The sequence below is a fragment of the Ixodes scapularis genome, unplaced genomic scaffold (genome assembly GCF_016920785.2).
Source record: "Ixodes scapularis isolate PalLabHiFi unplaced genomic scaffold, ASM1692078v2 PGA_scaffold4__175_contigs__length_147842914, whole genome shotgun sequence".
Lineage (NCBI taxonomy): Eukaryota > Metazoa > Arthropoda > Arachnida > Ixodida > Ixodidae > Ixodes > Ixodes scapularis.
In genome coordinates this window covers 34,331,153-34,344,306 of record NW_024609879.1, presented here as the reverse complement: position 1 = coordinate 34,344,306, position 13,154 = coordinate 34,331,153, and the positions used below count along the sequence as shown (strand labels likewise).

Here is a 13,154-nt window from a genome sequence, read left to right as displayed (position 1 = left end):
GGCACAGTTCAGTTAGAGCAAGAGAGCACGAAAAATGCAATCTTATTTTTAACAATTGGTAGCGAGTTAATTAAGCTTTCTTGCCTTTACGTATCCCAAATATATTTGACATGATATTAAATGTTAAAAAAAAAAATAGGCATCTCGTATAGAAGTAACTCTAAGAACAAATGTAGGAACGTGCTTTAGAGGAATCACGCTGCTTCAGTACTCATGTTTCTTCGCAATACTAATTACATTGAAAATCAAAGTAAAATTAAAAACACAAATTAAACTTTTGTTTAAATTCAAATAGGGAATATTTTCATCTCTACTAGGGTGCATAAAAATACGCTTGGGTGAATTGCCAACATACGTTGGTTAGTGAAGGCCCCCTCACGTTTCGGTGAATATATAGAAACAAGTAAATAATTAAAATAAAATTAAGTACAGTCGCCAAGAATGATAAAAATATAACCACAAACTAGCAAATGTGGACACATGTCCCGATGCCGCGGGTCGTTTCGATAAATTTTTCCGTCGATGCCAATGATCAATTTACTTGCCTGACTCTTGAATATTGGCGAAGAGGTCGAACTATAAGAGGTGCTCTGACCCGTTTGTTGTCTCCACACCTCAGTGTTTACCAAAAAAAAGGTATGTGAACATGCCCACAGGTTAACGTAAAAATAATAACAATAAACAAAGTGAGGTTGATTCTTAGTGCCAGATCTATCCCGAAAAAAGTTGTCAGAAATGCGAGCTTGACCCACTTGGGCTTTTGTGCTGGGCCTATTCCCCATGCATTGTTCATGCAGGCCGGAGGGGTAACAAAAGAGCCCCCTCCCCCCCCCCCCCCCCCCCCGGCCCCCCCCCCCCCCCCACTCCCCTCGGAGAACGCCAACTCCAACCGAGCGCAGACTCGGCGTTCGGTTAGGTCACCCGACGTCTCAGTGATTCTTATTTGTTGTCCCCGTCCGCGTAGTTCTAAAGTTAGCTCGTTGGGGCGCCACGGGCTGATATCTCGTCCTCAATTGCGGAAGAAGGGACACAGGTGAGGGCAGAGTCCGAGAGCGTTTAATGGCCACTCTTAAATGCACTGAGCTATATCTCCATGCGAAATTCCCCCCGCGCCGGCAAGGTACGACAAGGTCCTCACCTGCCCGGCGCGGTGTTCCAGAAAGCAAAAGATCAAGAAAGTATCGGGGAGGTCACCGAAACACTTCCCCTTTTGATGTCGTTGGACGAGTCCCCCTCCCGAAACCGGGAAAAGAAGAGACAAAACCACCTCCCCGGTCAGCAGCCATTCGCATCCGGAAAAGAGTGAGAGGGAGGCCCTTCGCTTCACGAACCAGTCGGAGCTCACAGCGAAGGAGCTCGAGCGTTCCGACCCGCGCCCGTTATCACAGCCACCGGGGAAGGGAGGTCAAAGTAATCCCCACGAAGCAGTTGTTTTTGGGCATACCACATCAATAAATGCTAGACAGTAAAACGTTGCAATCGTTGTACGCACAAGGGTGAAGTTTTACATTGCGTTTATACGCGAACGAGGCTGGGAATTGGCTTAACATGAAAACAATAATCGGGACGGTTAATATAAATGCATTTAACAAATATATATATACCTAGAAGCTATTTCAAATGCTTTGCCACCTCGATGGCTCCGAAACAAAGCGCCAGTCTTCGGTACTACAGGTAGCTAATTTAATTCCGGGCCGAGGTGCCCGTAATCTGATAGAGGCTTACTCCGGAAAAAGGAGCCATGTAACTGATATTTCGGTTGCACGCGACTTTAGTATACCAACAACGCGTTACAAAAACCCCAGTTGGTCAAAATTGTTCTTCAGGCATCTATTTTGGCGCGCCAGATATCCTTCATTAGATTAGCAGAGAAAATAAAAAAACGAGTTCATTTCACAACCAATGTATACGTAGCACCACAGGGTATCATATTAAATAGGAATATGTTATTGGGCTTGTTTTCATTAGAAGGCACAAATGCTGCGATAAAGTTATAAAAAACTACAACACGGTTGCCATCACAACAGAAATCACTAACATAAGCATTTTAAGTGTACTGATAAGAAATCAATTAAAAATAAAAATGCATTCATATTACCATGCAAACCGAATCGAGGCCCTCTCGATTTGCAGCCTGATGCTCGTCGTTCAGCCTCACTGGCTGGACGACGGGACCGGAAGATCTCACAACTTGTACGTACGCGCAACGAGATTGAGTAGACAATCACATGTCCTTATCAAGCGATCACATAGTTGCATTCGGCGACGGGTCGTCATAGACGCCTATGTACATGTCGAGCCCTCCTCCTATGTTGTATTTTCCTTTGACTCGAAAGTTACTTCATTTTCGGGGCAGTACAGTCTCAGGTTTTTCATTGGGATCAATTTTCACTAGCTCGCCTGCACGCGCACTATTTTTTTATAATAAACAATTGTGCGAACACGCACGAGTGGCAACAGAGTATGATTAAATGAACCTTCCTTTCCCGGAAACGTTTGGGAGAAACAGTACGTGTTGCGTGTCTCCCTGGTTCAGAAATACTGGAAAATAGAAACGCAGCTGATTTCAAAATACGCGGCATATTTTGTTTTCGACTTTTTTAATAAGAATAAAATAATTTTATTACGAATCCTAAGACCACCCATAAGCATGATGTGGTTTGTGTACGCTCATTTTTAGCATTGATGCTCATAAACGTTCGAATATTTTCAGGCGTCAGAAGAAAGAATGTTACGAAGTGAAGTCCAAGAAAGCCTTCCAAGCACCTGGCCAACTTCCGGGCGTGGGACTGAACATGACAGCTTTATGCAGGAAGCTACATCCGCACGCTCCTGGAATAAAGGGCTTCTCTGTAAGATGCAACAAATCAATTATTTTAGTATTCGGAGAGGCCTTGCAATCTATACATGAGTTATTTCATCTCAAATTAAGAGGGAAGAGACACCCGAACTTCTAGTTTTGAGTTAACAAGTATATGTTCCAGGGAAGTCAATATTTAGAAAAAGGAAAAGGATTGCCACTAATGGAAATACTTATTTGTTCTTCATTCACTGAGCAAGAAATGACCGCGGTTGAAATTAGCCTTTTTCCCGGTTGCCGAAGGCAGCATGTTTGACACACTCTTCTTCAATGGCTTTGTCTCTATGTTTTTTTGTTTTTGTTTTTTGTCTAGATCTACGTGGACACCGTTAAATTGTTTTAATTTAATTAAATTTTAGGAGTTTTCTTTGTTTATAGAATTCGTCGAACTAACCTTCTAGGTCGATTTCATATGAACATTGACCGGTTGAGTTTTGCGAAGTGAGGGTAAAAACACAGTCAAGCTGGTGAATAACTCCTTTCAAACCCGTCTCGGGTTTGAAATGGATATCTCGACCTGCCAAGATATATTTAAAACTATTATGCGCATACAAGGAGTCCAACAGAAGCACTATAAATATATTCAAGTCATTTAGTTGTGCGCATTATTTCCTGTAATATCGTAGCTTAAATGCTAGAAGTTTAGAAAGTTCAATAGCTGAATTTAATGTTTTAAAAAACGCGATTTTGGCGTTTTCGTAGAAAATATTGTTTTTTAGAAAAAGTCATAGTTCATAAATGCAATAATTAATTTGTATGACCTGTTTTAAACCACAATATTTTAATATGCATCTTCGTGTTTAGCTTGAAAAATAGACCTCATCGAGCTTGGGCGTCCCTGTGGTTTTTAAGATATATCGGTACATCTCTCGGGCGATATGTCCACGCCATAGTGGCGGAATTCCTGAGAGGAGACAGGAAATAGACCGAGACGGCGTAAGTGTAATAAATAACTGTTTTATGCAGAAAAAAAAAAAACCTGAATGTGAGGTGAAACGAAAATAAAACAAATATTGCACAGAGCATTCCCTTTACGTGCAGGCACTGTGACAAAGTTCAACCAATACAGCAAAACATTGCAACTAAGACGCCTAAGTTCGCATTTTATCCCGACTGCGAACGTACAAGCTGCGGCGGTCCCCCCCCCCCCCCCCCCCCCCCCCAAGCTCGCCGTGGCATCCACCCCATTTGAACCATTCGCATACACAATACTGTTTAAAAAGAAAAAAATCTGCCCTCCAAAATAGCTTGTTTGTCTTACATTCGCCGACACATTGCGCGCCACTACAACCTTCGGCACCAAAATGACTCCCAGAGGCCGTGATGGTCCATTGTCCAAGAAGATGGAACCGCGATATGATAATACAAGGAGGTTATAAGACATAGAGAGCGCAGGACGTTATTTTATAAATCCTAGTCATAAAACAAAACTACAATGTATTTCGTTAGTAATGATTCCACACAGTCCAAGCTTGTGAAGAAAGGTATTGATGAATGACGTCTCAAAGCTTCTGTAGCAAAGCCCTGTACCGACAAGAGCTCGAACAATTTCATAGTAAAGTCTAGAGACTGCAGTCGGTAGTCTTTTCAAAGTATATTGTATTAAGTGTTGGAGGGAACAATTTAAAAAATAATAAGAGCTCCTCTTGACTCACTTCTCAAGGAATGTCTTAGCCTACCTCGCGTCCAGTTGTGATTAGGTACCTGCAAATTATTTCCGGCAGCGTTAAAGCTGCTTCCAGATTCAGTGTAGCGGTTGTCTCTTCAGCACTTTGAAAACTAAATCTCTTATGCAATTCAAATTAAAACGTAGGACGGAACCGGTTTTTAGGCGAGGTAACATATAGTTGCAAATATGTGGCTTGCGAAGTTGTTAGTTTACAAAATCCTCTTTTCTGTGACAAAATTTGGGAAGGCCAGACAGGCAGGGCTTCTGAGCCCTATCCCTACCGAAAAATCCGGTATAACTTTTCGCTATCCGGAATATGGAACCGCACATTTATCTGGAATCTATCTGGAATCTATCTGGAATTTAGGTTTTCAGAAATTATTCCTTGATCTGCAATCTGGATTTCGGGTTTCCAGTAACGAATTTCCGGTTCCATAATCCGGATAGTGAAAAGTTATACCGGATTTTTCGGTAGGGATGCCTTTATGGAGTGCTCTATCGGGACACTAAGTTATGGGCTGCATTAAGTGTTGCCACCTTTTCCAGGTAATTAATATTCAAGTATAGGACAAGCATCTAAATAAGAGCCTTAGACGAACTCCTGGCGTATTTTTCTTTCTTCATTAATATCGTTATCTTTGTGTTAGTACGAAATCAGTTACTATTTCCGATGTTGGCGGCCTTTCTTAACCGGCCTGACAAATTTCTTTGACGGTGTTTTAATAAATGTTTTGAGGGAGTGATGTCCTGTCCCGTTTCATGTTACTTATTTTTTTTTTTTTAATGCAGATGTAGCTTGTTATGAAAGAACACGAGTGCCAAATGAAGTTCGAACTTCATGCATAATAAGAACAAATTTCCGCCGAGGATCCTCAGCAAGAAGCTTCCAATAAAAAAGCTAAACTAAGTTCAGTGTCCCGGCACATGAAAAGCGCAATACAATATTAAATAAAACAAGGACAACTTCACCTAAACGAAATAAGCGTACACTGTTTTAGTTAAAAAAACGAATGATTATGTGGTCGATGACAACGTAATTAAGCAATGTCGGCAAGTTATAAAAAAATAATTGCCATGCAGAATTTGTGCAGAAATGGCGTGCGATTTATAATTTGTGCGTTGGATACCGATTATTGATCCTCATTTAGTCAAATCTAAAATATCCGTATTGGAAAATCTAGCTAACTTATGATGATGGCTAAAGCCTACTAGCACGTGGTAACACATCGTGTCATGGAAAAAGTGATAATCGGTGGGGGAGTAAGCATGTTGTGGCCATCATAGAATCACCATGCTTATGTCATCTCATCCATCAGGATACATCATAAATCCACTATACTTACGTCACACCACTCCTTATCAGTTTTTCAATAATACGATATGTTACGATATGCGTCCATGCCACTTTCGCCATCATAATTACGTACTCACATTTTCCAATGGGCATGATAGGCAATGCACTTTATGTTGAAAAGAAAAACATAGTATACGGTAGTCATAGCTACTGCTGACTTTCATAATATTATGATTAATAAAGAATCATTTGGTACGAGTGTCAGCGCTGTGTGTGTATGTGGTTTTCACTTGTGCTGTGTCTCTTTTGTGTTGTGTTAATTATTTTGATTCCGCATTGACTGGCCTAAGTTCACGCCTTGATCTGTCCCCGCATACATTTTGCACAGCAATAGAAAAGTTACCTTTAATAGTTCATTTGAGCGCTTCCAATCAACATATTCACTGTACAATATGTTCCGAGTAATTTTCTATGTTGATATAACAAGATGTCGACAAATGTGTTCTTGTTTTTGCCAATGCTTTTTTTTTGCGCTCTTTAACAGTTTTATTTTTATTGCCTGTTGAGCAGTGCCTTACAGTGACTGGGCTTCCTCAAAATGTATCTGCCTTTTGTCCTTTACCCAAAAACTTTTGTGTCCGATGTAAAGAAACAATCAAACGAACAGGCCATTTCCTTTGCTGCCCCATCTACCACCTACATTAATAACACGGAATGCGCTCTATCAGCCGATTTTCATGGATATCTCCAGCATTTGGATGAACGCCCGGCTGTAACGGCCGGGCGTAATGAAAACCGTGCTCCAAAAAGCATTAAGTCCTTAGGAAACCATATCAAAAGACTTCAGTCCTCGCACGACTGGAACTCACATTATTGAGATTGTGAGCCAAATGCTTTACCGACTGAGCAATTCAGGTTTTTTTCTTTGTTAATATTTGAGCTATCCAGGGTCAAAGGAAGCTAACAAGCAAAAGCAAACGCATTGGCGCGGCTCTCAAAGGCGCGGTCGCGCGCTTCTCGGCCTTTCCGGTTATGCTGCGCCATCTCACAACGTGTTGTCAGAGAGGGCAGCGAATCTTAGGAAGGCGGTACTGTTCGGACGCCCTTCTCTTCTACCACAGTGGCTGTGGCTCCTACAAAGCCACGAACGCCCATAAGTGGAAGGCCTATCACACATTTTGGGCTCCCCAATCTTTGTAAGAGTGATCAAGCTTGCATTTTTTGCAGAAAGCGCGACATTTTTCTAATGAACAATGTGTTTTTTGGGGGTCTAGATCTTACTCCAAACGAAGCAAGACATAATATTGCTCTGAATTGACACAAAGTTTCATTAAATGATCGAATTGTTTGCTCGACAGACCAAGATATTCGACGAAGATTGCAAATTCCTGTGTTATGCGAGAGTCAACAATTCCATACATTACTTCAAACAACGCCATGTAGATGGAATGCCTTGTGGCAATGGAAGGGTAAGTGGAGTGGGCCTTTTATATCGTTGACGATCAGTAATTGCCAAGAGTTATAACTAGTATTAATAAAATACAGCTTACCTCGTTATGAGTAAAACATTTTCTTTTCCGCGTTATTCCATAATTTTTTATGACTACTCTTTTGAACGCGTGGTCGGCCTGTTTGTGATAGTCGCGCATCCTAGTCACAAAGTACATGCACTAAAAACTGCGGCTCGCGGTCAAGAGCATCGGTCTTACCCGAGTGGTCTAGCGCACACCAGCTCGGAGCACGTGGAGCGAAAGCTCGCGCTGCAGAACCCAGGGATCCTGGGTTCGAGCCCCACCCCTGCCCGTTTCGATCTGGATGAGCATCGTACCGGCGTGCGGTCGTGAATCACTACTGCGTGATGCACGTTAAAGACCCCAGGCTAGCGGTTGTACTGCACTGGCTAAATTTCTCATCTACAGCTGGGAGACTCGTCGCCCCTGTGAGGCAGACAAAGTTCTAGGCTGTATAAACACACACACAACCCAATTATCTTACCCAAACTTTGGTGGGCCTCTAGAATTTCGACCTCTACTCACGAATAGACTTGTGTATCATTATTTTCTTAAACCGACATGCATGCGTAACTGGCCAAAATTTTGTAGTCCAAGTCTGGTTCTATGAACGGAGAGGAACTGGAGATACACAGAAGGAGCCAGCAAGAAGTCGTATTTTGCTTAAAGATGTAGACCAGTTTTCTTTTCTTAAGTATCAGTTGGTCATTTTGGAAAACAAAATGAACAACCCTTCAATCCAAGTTCAAGATTTAGTTCAGGAATACAATTGTTGCTAGCGAAGGCGAAACTGTTCTTCAAAATTAAATAAAAATGTGGCAGCGTAGTATCCCAGACTTGGATAGATATAAGAACACCATGTTGCCTCGTTACAGAAGTATCGTTAAAAAATAATACTCAATTGCTTTTTTCAAATGCTCACCATTACGGCCTAAGAATATTGTAGATATGGAACTCTTGACTATGTATCTCTTGAGTGTGCACTCATCGGCGGACGTCATTGGATTCTGCAAGCGGAAGGCGTGTGTTCCTCATTCCATTTCACCTCTGGGTTTATCGTTTTGTACTTCCGCGGTATTTTTTTAATAAATCTAAGGATGAATATTGGTTAAGGCGTACTTCTTTTTTTAATTGTCCTTGTGATTTCCGGTATGACATACAAACCTGTGTTGAGATGTGTGGCTACAGTTCTATTACATTGAAAGTATTCAGCAAAATATCAAAGACGTTTACAATTTCCTGTAACGCCGATTTAGAGCGCAACTCTCGAAGAGGAGGAGAGGATGGTACGGAGGGAAAAGTATGCCCCTGTTCCTTCCCTGCTACATTTAGTAAGAAAATTGTTCCCCTAAATTCAGCAGGAATTTTTTTCCGACAGATTTAGCGGAATTTAGCGGGAATATTGGCAATGTCTAATGCGTGTAGCGCCACGCAACGTCACGCGTAATGTCATACGTCACGTGCTTCCTATAATGACGTCACACGAGACGTTACGTGTGACGTCATGAGGGTAATCCTCGTGAGGGCAACCCTCGTGAACCTCGTGAGGGTAACACTCATAACCCTTTTGAGGGTAACCCTCGCGACCCTTGTGAGCGTAACCCTCGTGACACTTGTGAGGGCGATTCTCGTGACCCTCTTGAGGGTAGCCCTCGTAACCCACGTGAGGCTAACCTTGTGAACCTCGTGAGACTGACCCTCGTAACCCCCGTGAACCTCGAGAGGGTGACCCTCGTGACCCTTGTGAGGGTAACCCTCGTGGCCCTCATGAGTGTAACCCTCGTGGCCCTCGTGAGAGTAACCCTCATAACCCTCGTGACCCCCGTGAGAGTAACCCTTGGGCGGGTAACTCTCGTAGCCCTCGTGAGGGTAACCTTCGTAACCCAAGGGAGGGTAACTCGTAGCCTTCGTGAGGGTAACCCTCGTGACGGGAGCCCTCTTAACCCTCGAGACCTTCTTGAGGGTAACCCTCGTGACCCTCACGAGGGTAGCCCTCGTGACGTCACACGTGACGTCATTATATAAACTTCCCCACAATGCAACGCGCGGTTACGCCGACGGCGACTCCAACAACGACGCCGCTCAAGCCGGAAACGAACCCCTAAGAGCTGTGCTCTAAAAAGAAAATCGGTTCTAAGCGTTTCCATTGCATGCAATAGCCTTCCTGCGACACGCACCACTCCCTCAAACAAAAAAAGAAAGAAAAGAAACTGGATTTGGAATTTGAAGCGAATGCGCATGTGCACGAAAGTGATGAGTGAATGATTTAAGAAAAAAGGGTCGTTCGAACGTACCCTTAGGGAAATCGAACCCATTACCTCATGATTGCAAAGACGACTCTCAACAGTGTAACTTTTTCTTATTGTCATTGCCCAGGACTACACCTTTGTCATGGTGTAAGATGTACATGTCCCAAAACAATTTTTTTTTTTACTTCAAAAATAAACTGCTTATTATCTAACCTTCATTCGTCGTCAAAATGTAGCGCCAGTGGTTTGAACCAGATGCCTAAGCTGCAGCATGAAGCGTTATCTTATTCAAAAATTGCGACTTTTAAAAAAAATTTAAATTGAAAAATGAGTTCCAGTTTCATCCGCTTTCGGTAGCTGGCGCCACAGAGCTTCATGTATTATGGCGCTCCGCCGGCCGCCATTTCCGCATTGAAAATTTCTGAAAATTGCTTGACTTTTCATAAAAATGTCACAGGGTCTCTTATATTATCCCAAAGACGACTTGAAGGCGAAAGCCCAAGCGCCGATGCCTTAAAGACAGACAGATGATTTACCCACTGAGTCATCTCTCTTAATGTGGTTACTCCTTGAAGGCCGCACCGGGAACAGTGGAGCCAGGCCTGGTTACAACCATATCCACGGGTCCTGTAGGAAGGGGGCTGTGATCTGTTCCCAGTTTCCGCATTTCGCCCGCGAACTTGCTGCGGGTTGTCAGAACGCTTCTCGGCTAGGATATTCTGCACCTGCGCGCTTGTTCCCCAAGCGTTTTCGAGATTCGTGCGCGCGAGGATCAATGGCTCGGGGAGCTGTACGGTCGGTCGATCTGTAATACTCACTATGCCTTTCGTACTCGTCGTGGTCTTCATGTCAAGCAAACGGTGGTTCAAGGGCGGTATTTCTTGTTGGAGGAGGCCGGTACCCGAGTTCAGCAAGGATGTCGGCCTGAATCGTCGACGCGGACCGGGTCATCTCGTCACTATCCCGAAAATTACGCCCCCCTTAGATGTGGGTGAAAGCATTGGGTGCTCTGACGGACCTCCCGTGATACTTTTTGTGCATCTGGGGCCGCCGCGTCAGCAAGGTCATACGCCCTTCGAGGGCAGTCACAAACTCTATGCGCAACTCCTGCGGGAGTTTCGTACGAGCACGGAGCTCACCTTAGATCCGGAGATTGTAATTCGGTGGCAGGAACTCCGCTTTGAATCGCGAAACAAAATCCGCCATACTCGAGAAACTTCCTTTACTCCTTCTCCAGAGCGCTGCGCTATACGTGAATGCGACCGACAAAAGGCGAGTGACCATGGTTTTGTCGTCAATTCCCGATGCAGCATGGCAGTACCGCAGTTCCGAGACGGACATCGCGACTGATTTTCCACTAGCGTACCCCGAAAAAACTGGAACGCTATGAGAGAGCCGTAGGTAGTTCCTGGGAGACGGTGTTCCAGCGGGTGCAGGGCTTGAGCGCGTCATCCCCTCTCGTTTTAACTGAAGACGCCTGGCCATGGCCATTCTTAGTTCTGTTGAACCACCCTCTGATGATGCGCCTGCGGGGACTGAGACTGTAGGTTCGCGCCTGTTTTTTTTTCTTTGGCGCTGGCGGCCTTATTCGCGAGTGCGCCGAGTGTCAAGTCGTCGTCATAACTCACGTTTTTTGACGGCGTCCTCTGTATACGATATCTTATAGTAGTGAAGGTTTCCGCGGGTCGAAGGAGACATGCTTGGGCGTATTCGGAGAAAAAGCCCAGCAAATGTAGGCACACTTAGGAACGTAAAAGTTACTATGTAAAAAGTAAGAACAAACCCAGTTCGCGGCCATCCTCTCAGACGAGCAGGCGGCATTTCACGTTTGGGCGCCAGTGTGGGCTTTCACTTGTTGCTACCCGTCTCAGGGAAGAAACAGTCCACCGGTTCAACAACACGTAAACATTGAATGACCATTATCGCCCGCGCCGCCATCCCAACAGCCCCCGCGCACACGCTGGGACGGCCCTGCACGAGCGGGGAGCGCCGCTGGCGTGGCCAGTTGCCCTTGGCCCCTTCGCGGTACAGATGACCACTCACGATTTTTGGAGGGGCAACCTGGGCCAAGCGCTTTGAATCCATAGGTTGTCCACAAAATGCACCGTGACATGCCAATGCGGATAGACTGTCATTTTTTTACTAACACTCGGTCGAGCGTATACACAAAAGTTCCTTCCCCCGCATAGATCAAGCCACAACGCCAGTGTCCCAGTTGTGGTCTAATTAAAACAATTCAGCACAGCATTTGCGTTTGTTGTGTCTGCGATGTAGAAAGCACCAAATTCAAAAGCACATTGGCATACCTCGATAGCCTGTCCTTATCTGTGCCAAAGCAGCTTGGTATCTGAGCGAGCCACATAAAGAAGCAAAGGCCACAAAACCTCTTGTTTTAAGGAAACAGGCCTGGCACCTGTTTATAGACGATGAACCTCAATTTTCATGAATAGTGCCGTGTGTATGTGTTCGCGACTCGTGTAACTTTTATCCATTTCATTTTCTCCTCTTTTTTCAAACTCCCCTTTATTCTCCCAATTCCTCTCCCCCTACACAGGGTAGCCAACCGAGTGAATTAGCCAAGTTCACCTCTTGGTCTTCTTCTTTTCTTACTTCCTTTCTTGGGTACAAGTACTTACTGAGTCAAGTTGATATTTGACAGAAATTAAACAAATTTAAAAACAAAAGTTTTTTCCCCAAATGTTCTAAGCGTGAAAGGCAAACGGCAAGTAGAAATCTGGACATAAGCTCTACTCTCAACTTGCGTTTTAATAATTAAAAGAAATATACGAGGACAAAAATAAGGTTTTAAAGGAATATTTTTGCAAATGTAGCTCGATTCAGTTATTACGTTTGTCCTGTAGAGTGACTAATAAAACATGATAAAAAAAAATCTAATACAGAAAACTCACAAGACATGAAACCATGGATAGAAAAAATAAGTTTAGTAAAAACAATGCAGGTACTGTAGATTCTTCGAAGACAAGGTCACTGCCGGAACACGATGACCTCAGCTTCGAATAATTCACGTGTTCTCTGATGAAACAGACTCACGATCCCGGGGTTTGCACACAACAGGAAACATCCACTGTCCCTTATATGCACGGCGATATGTCCCGATGGCGCGGATTTGAGAGAGTGCGCATGTTTTTTTAGCCTAACATTCAAACGTTCGGCTAGAGGCTTAGTCTAACGCAAACATACTCCACTCTGCAAAATAGTATGATGCTACAATGTGAAATGTTAAAACGGCCAAATTGTCAAATTAAACGAAAATTGTTCCCGTGGCCAAGAAGTTTTGCGCGACATTTCGGACCCTTTTAAGCATAGAATTGATATATTATACACTCACACTTTTATTTTTGCATTCTATTACTTTTTTATGGGGTTCATTGTGCTGCTTTCGAAAACAAAGCTCGTGCTGATTTTCTAATTCGAAGTCTTTTTTTTTAGATATGTTTCAGAGACAAGTGTGGGAATTACAGCACTGCTCTGCCTCAGCTACCGACCGTGCATACACCAGAAACGACCACAACGACGACAACGACCACTACAGACAATACTCCTTAGGATG

The 13,154-nt window shown here is 43.8% G+C and overlaps 1 pseudogene; it reads left to right on the top strand.

Annotated features, from left to right (window-relative positions):
* LOC115313845 overlaps positions 1 to 13,154 on the top strand; it is a 91,862-nt pseudogene extending 78,708 nt beyond the window's left edge.